Source organism: Martes martes (genome assembly GCF_963455335.1).
Source record: "Martes martes genome assembly, chromosome: 13".
Taxonomy (NCBI): domain Eukaryota; kingdom Metazoa; phylum Chordata; class Mammalia; order Carnivora; family Mustelidae; genus Martes; species Martes martes.
This window is the reverse complement of record NC_137901.1, coordinates 14,799,795-14,806,678: the sequence shown is the minus strand read 5'-3', so window position 1 is coordinate 14,806,678 and position 6,884 is coordinate 14,799,795.

Here is a 6,884-nt window from a genome sequence, read left to right as displayed (position 1 = left end):
TGTATGCTCATAAATTCAGCATTTCTTCTAGGCAAAAAAGAATGAAATGTTGTAAATTTGTACTATGATGCAAAGTCAGCATTTGAAAATATCACTGATTTACAGGATGTGCAAAAGGCCTTAAGGCCCTTTGGTTCCATTCCCACCTTTGACAAACCTACTTGAGTCTGTGGAAACCTCCCCCGCTCCTCACCCCATAGTCTCCTGCCCCTGTCTTGCCCTGTCCAATAAAGGGCAGATTTCTTAATTTCCATAAGCAACTCATCCCAGTTTATATGCTTCACTGTCTGGAAATCGTCATTTAAATCTCTTCCTCTACTGATTAAGGCCATGGTCCTTGCACCTGGTTCCTAGGAGATGTCGATCTTCAGTGACAATGAATTTTTAAAATTTGGATGCCATCATCAAGCTACACCTTGACTTTTTCTCCTCTAGCCTGAAAGATATCATCTCCTGGGGCACCTGGCTGGCTCAGTCAGCAGAGCGTAAGACTCTTGATCTCAGGGTTGTGAGTTCAAGCCCCACGTTGAATGTAGAGATTACTTAAAAATAAGAAAAAAAAAAAAAAACTTTAAGGGGCACCTGGGTGCCTCAGTCAGTTAAGCACCTGTCTTCAGCTCAGGTCATGATCTCAGGGTCCTGGAATCAAGCCCTGCAACAGGCTCCCTGCTCAGCAGGGAGCCTACTTCTCCCTCTACCTCTCACTGGCGCACTCTCTCTTTATCAAATAATCTTTTTTTAAAAAAATCTTTTTAAAAAAAATTTCCTTTCCTTGGACACTGTAGTTTTCATCTTTAGAGCCTTGAGGACTCCTCTGAACCTGCTGCAAGCTCCCACCCTCATTCTGCAGCCCCCTTCGGGTTGCAGCTCTCAAGAACTGAGGGAGTTCTGGTGAGGAACACGGTCCCACCTGGCAGACCCTCAGGTCTACTCCATTAATACTGCTATACCATTACCACAGTTCTCACCGAAATGAGAATGTCATATTGCTGAATCGTTCATTTTTTGTTTAATTTCATTCTATTCCAAGTTTTATCGTAATTCCTGCTTGGTACTGACACTGTACTAATTCTGAAGACACGGAGGTGATAGTCGCTGCCCTCAGAGAATTTACAGGCTAGTGGGGAAAGCAGACCATGTGGGCTGGCCAGTATAATGGACAGAGTGGCATGGCGGCACAGAAGACAGGCCTTATAACTAACAAATGCTTCCTGGAAGAGAGGTTGCCAAGCAAAGGGCCTGGAAAAAGCATTCCTGTTTGAACAAAAGCATGAAGGTGTTAAAATATAGGGTCTATAGTTTATTATAATGGACCCAAAAAATGTGAGAGGAGAAGGGGACAGGAAATGAGGCTAGAAGGGTAGGCAGGAGCCAGTTCATGTAGGTCCCAGCATAACCTTGTCAAGGAGCCCAGATTTTATCAGTTAGGAAATGAGGAGCGAAGCTGTTGAGAGACCTTTTAGCAGGTGAGTGACCCGGTAAGATCTCTCTGGCTGACAAGAGAACAGATTAGAACAGAGACACTATTTAGGAAGCAGCTACTTCAGTGAAGGTGTGGAAGTTATTGGAGACAGAAGGAATCTTACATTAACTTCTGGATTCCTACTTTGATGGGTGGAAGTGCCGTCTGTCCATGGTGAGAGTAAGCAGAGCAAGAGACCCAACAGAGAAAACAATTAGGAGACAAACTGGGAAGAAATGATATCCATTATCATTATCACCCATCATTATCACCCACCAACCTTACATTTGTTCAATGAGCTCTTATTTCTAGGTATCACTAGATTTTATTTTATTCGTTACTGCTCTGCTTATATTCTAATACTTCATCAAAGAGCCGCATGTTTCAAGTCAAGCCACATTCTCTCCATCACTTTACTTTGTTCCTCTTTGGTAAAATCTCAATGCTTAGTGATCATGACTTCAGCTATCTTTTAAATATGACTATTAAACACCTGATACAGAACTCACCCCTTTAAAAATACTTCTTGTCATTGTACTAAGGTTGAAAATGATCCATTGATAACAATTCCCCAGTCACTCAGTAATAAGAGTCAGAACCATATTTCTTGATTTGTTATGCCTGAGCAGGTGTAATCAAAAGTTGCACAGGTATCGCTTAAATAGATACACCTACCCTTTACATACACCCCTCTCAATCGCAGCATATATGGAAATTGGGCCATTCACACAGAAGTTGCTCTCTATATATGTTTGGGTTTTTTCTTTTTTAATCAAAGAATGCCTATCTCCCACCCCCATCCCAAAATCCCCTTCCAAATACAAAAACTTGCCTTTGCTTATCTGAGATTACAGAAGTTCTTCCACACTGAACTCAGTACCTCTGGGTTAGCCTGACTGATGGGCCAGGTGTAGCAAAGTGTATTTTCTAACGATGGTCACAATAATATGTGCCATCCCACAGGCTCTCCTGGAGCCTTGCCACTCCCCTTCAAGAAGTGGAGTCTAAGTTCCTTCCCTGGAGTATGTGGACTTGGAAGTGACTCATAACCAACAGAATACAGCAGAAGCGAAGCCTGAGAGGTTTCTGCGGTTGGGTCAGAAAAGCGAACGCATCGTCTGCTTTGAGAACGGACGTGCTCACCTGGGAGGCCTGACCACGTACATGGTCCAAATGCTCTCATGGAAGCCACCATGCTGAGGAAACCCAAAGCAGTCCATGTGGAAATTGCATGTAACTGTACTAAATGAGACTACATGAAGGGACAGAGACACCCCAGAGGGCTCCAGCAGCTCCAGACCCCTGCCATCCCAGTCCAGGCACCATCTGACTGCAAATGCCTAAGAAACCCCAGGCCAGAATCAACCAGCCAAACACATCCAAATTCCTGACCCACAGAAACCACAAAAATTAATAAAATAATTGCTGTTTTAAGCTACTACATTCCGAGGTGATTCGTTTTATAGCAATAGCTAGCCAGAAAATAGGAATTAGTGCCAAAATGATCAGTACAAGCTCAAATGATAGAGGATCAGTAAAAATCTGGATTAATATTGGTTTTTGCTACACTAAGAATATAATAATAAAAATAAAATCCATATTCATATCCAAAGTATATGAAAATGTCTAGTTCTCCACATTCTCAGCAACATGGGTTAGCTTATTTTTCAATGTTTTCCAATTTAATAGGCTAGAAATAACTCATTTTCATCAGCTAATTGCAAAAGTAAAATGATTATCATATATTTTAGGTCAATTTATTTTCTCTCCTATGAATTTCTCTCATTGTCATTTGATCATCTTTTTTTTTTAAAGATTTTATTTATTTATTTGACAGAGAGAGAGATCACAAGTTAGCAGAGAGGCAGGCAGAGAGAGAGAGGGAAGCAGACTCCTGCTGAGCAGAGAGCCCAATGTGGGGCTCGATCCCAGAACCCTGGGATCACGACCTGAGCGGAAGGCAGAGGCTTTAACCCACTGAGCCACCCAGGCACCCCGATCATCATTTTTAACAATGAGCATAAAGACTCTTTAACATGGTAAGGGTAGTAAATCTGTTTTCTCATGCATGTTGCCTGATTTTTATACTAAAAATGCACCAATTTGTAGTAATTCTTTGGTTCAATCTATTAATATCATCCCCTTTATTACCTTAGATGATACTTTGGGAAGGCTTCTTCTACCCAGTATTGATAAAAGCAATATTCGCCTACATCTTCTCTTGGTATTTTTTGTTTTTTCATATGTTCTACTAACCTGCATAGTTTGATCTTTCGCATTTGACTCTCCAATGAAATGAAGAGTGGACGGTAGCTGGTGAAGGACAGGAGATAGCTTCTCCAACCACAGTTAACCATCTTAACTAAGAAAGTCTGCTTTGCCAAATATATAATATAGATTAAGATGGGAGTTTAGTAAAGAGGATACAGAAATAAAAGGAGAAAGGAGAGGAAGCCAGGGCCTACCAATTTCACCTTGAAAAAGCTTCAGAACTTCTCGTGCCTAGAAGAGCAGAGTTCTGAAAAATCCTATACTAAAGGATTTCCACTTCCTTGATCTAAATACAATCAAAAGGTGCCAGAAATATAACAGTTGGAAGTTTGGGTTGGGGGAAGAAAGGTATTAATACATAAGTGCTAATAATGTAAATACTAGTAACTATGATTGTTATAAGATACATTCTGATCTCAGAAACACTTAAAAGTTCTTTAAAAGTCCTAAAAAATACAAAATACATTCATTAGGTCTGTTTGGAGGCTCTTTTTTCTATTTAATTCTTCAATATTTATTTTATTTTAAAATGCTTTTAAAATTTTAATCAGTTTTTATTTTATTAAAAGTAAAATATTTGCATTGGTCAAAAACAAAATAAAAAAAAGCTTATAATTAAAAAAAAAAAAAAAAAAAGCGGTTCCTTGCCCCACCCCAAAACTCAACTCCTAAAGGCAACCCCAGAAGTTCTTTCTTCAGGTACTTGCCCATATATTTCTAAATAATATGTTAACACTATTGTGTATTCCTGAAATATTTATTTTATTTTATTTTTTAAAAGATTTTATTTATTTATTTGAGAGAGAGAGAGAACATAGAGGGAGAGGGAGAACCAGACTCCCTGCTGAGTGGAAAGCCCCACGCGGGGCTCTATCCCAAGCAGGACCCAGAGATCATGACCTGAGCTGAAAGCAGACACTTAACCATCTGAGCCACCCAGGCACTCCATGAAATATCTATTTCAGATGACTGCAGCTGACTTCCCAGTAGGATAGTTGAGGATTTAGTCCTCTTTAAACACATTTCCACTCATTCTCCCCTCTCTCACCCTCTCAACACAGTTCTATTTCAATTTTCACTAAATCAGTCAAAATTTATGAATGAATGTTGTTTCCTATCAAACAAAGTTGTACATCAAGATTCTAATTCCTGTTTTCTAGAACAGCTTTGTTTTTCTGGATTAACAACTGCCTAGTATTTTCTTTTCTCCTTTATGTGTGCGTCACTATTATTTTTTTCAAGTGTTCAAAATATCTGTTTCACGGTTATTGGTAATTTTTCCAAAAACTGTAAGAATTTCTCAAGCCCTTTCGTATCAGTTTTATTTTTTTCCCTGGTACCCTCCCTCCCCTAGTCTGGCTTCTGTGTCAGGCCTAGTATATAATTGTTATCCTAGGGCTTTTCCTCACTAGTCTTCTATGTTGGATCTCCTTTCTCTAAGATCCCGTGTCTTTTTCTTAGTTTTCTCTATCATTTTGCTAAAATACATGAAATTTCTCAATGATAATACCAAGTTCTAGAAGACAGTGGAGCAATTACCATCACAGACTTCTATTCATAACCAAACTAGACAGAATAAAAACATTTTAAAGGAAATGTAAATACAGCCATATGGTGAAGACTGGACCAATAGAGAGTCTAAGTTCAAGAAAGAAGGGACTATCAAAGCAACAGGTACAGACTGACCTTGAAAACAATTCTAGAAAAAAGACACTCTCATATCAGCCCCTTTCCCCAGAATTAAAGAGATAAAAAGCTAAACCACCAGGGATAACTTTGTGGTCATATCCCTTTAACTAGAGAACTAAAAAATATCCCAGAATTTTAGATCACTGTAATTTTTCAAATGCCAATTCCCTCATCAGGTTTCCTAGCATCTCTACAAAGGATTCCTTAACTTCATATTGCAACAAATGATGCCAAGGTCTAGAGCACTTCTGACTTATCAGGGTTTATTTTATTCGCTAAGAACAAAACTATAACATGTAAAAATTCATTGTTTTCTGGACATTTTGCCTTTATATTGTCTGATTATACATGCTTCTTAATACCTTGGTGGTAAGAACAAATATTAAGAATGAAAAAATATTAAATAAAACTAAAAGACTGAAGGCAGAAAGAATAATAATATCAAACTGTTAAATACTTTTTTACAGCTTAAAAACACATCAGCGGGTGCCTGGGTGGCTCAGTCACTTAAGTGTCTGCCTTTGGCTCAGGTCAAGACCCCAGGGTCCTGGGATCAAGTCCTGCATTGGGCTCCCACTCAACAAAGAGTCTGCTTCTGCCTCTGCACCTCCCCCCATTCATGATCTCTGTCTGTCTCTCTCTTTATCTCTCTCAAATAAATAAATAAAATCTTTAAAGAAATAAAATAAAAATACATCAGGACTCAGTTAATATTTACTAAACACCAGAGATGTGTCAAATGCTATACTAGGTATCCAGTTTAGGGATAAAAGACACTATCTGCGTCTTCAAGGAGCTTATAATATGGGGAAGAGAGAGACAAGTAAATAATTGTAATACCAAATAATGAAGAGCCAACGGGAAATGCATGAGGCACTCTGAGGAGAGAGAAGAGATGGGAAACACAGAGGAAGTAAAAAAATAAAACAAAACAGATCTTGATCTATAGTATTAGGTCACGACAGTCTTTGACAACCCTTTAAACCTTTAAGCCCTTTAAGAAGATATCTGGGGCGCCTGGGTGGCTCAGTGGGTTAAGCCTCTGCCTTCGGCTCAGGTCATGATCTCAGAGTCCTGGAATCAAGTCCCCCATCAGGCTCTCTGCTCGGCAGGGAGCCTGCTTCCTCCTCTCTCTCTGCCTGCCTCTCTGCCTACTTGTGATCTCTGTCTGTCAAATAAATAAATAAAAACTTTAAAGAAGATATCTGAGCCTCAACAAGGTTAAGCAAACACCCAGCATCACACATCGAGGGGCAGAGTTAGAAAGAGTCTTAAGCCAAAATGTCCTGAGTCCAAATTATGCATCATTTTCCAAAAGAGAGGTGTTTTTGAAAACAGATATTAGAAGATAAACTACAGAAGAAACAATAAATATCAGTGTGATTTGGGGGGGGGGGGGGTGTTTGTTTTACCAGGAGTTTTTCTTTTCCTCAGAGTATCCAGTTGTCCTCTATGTATACGC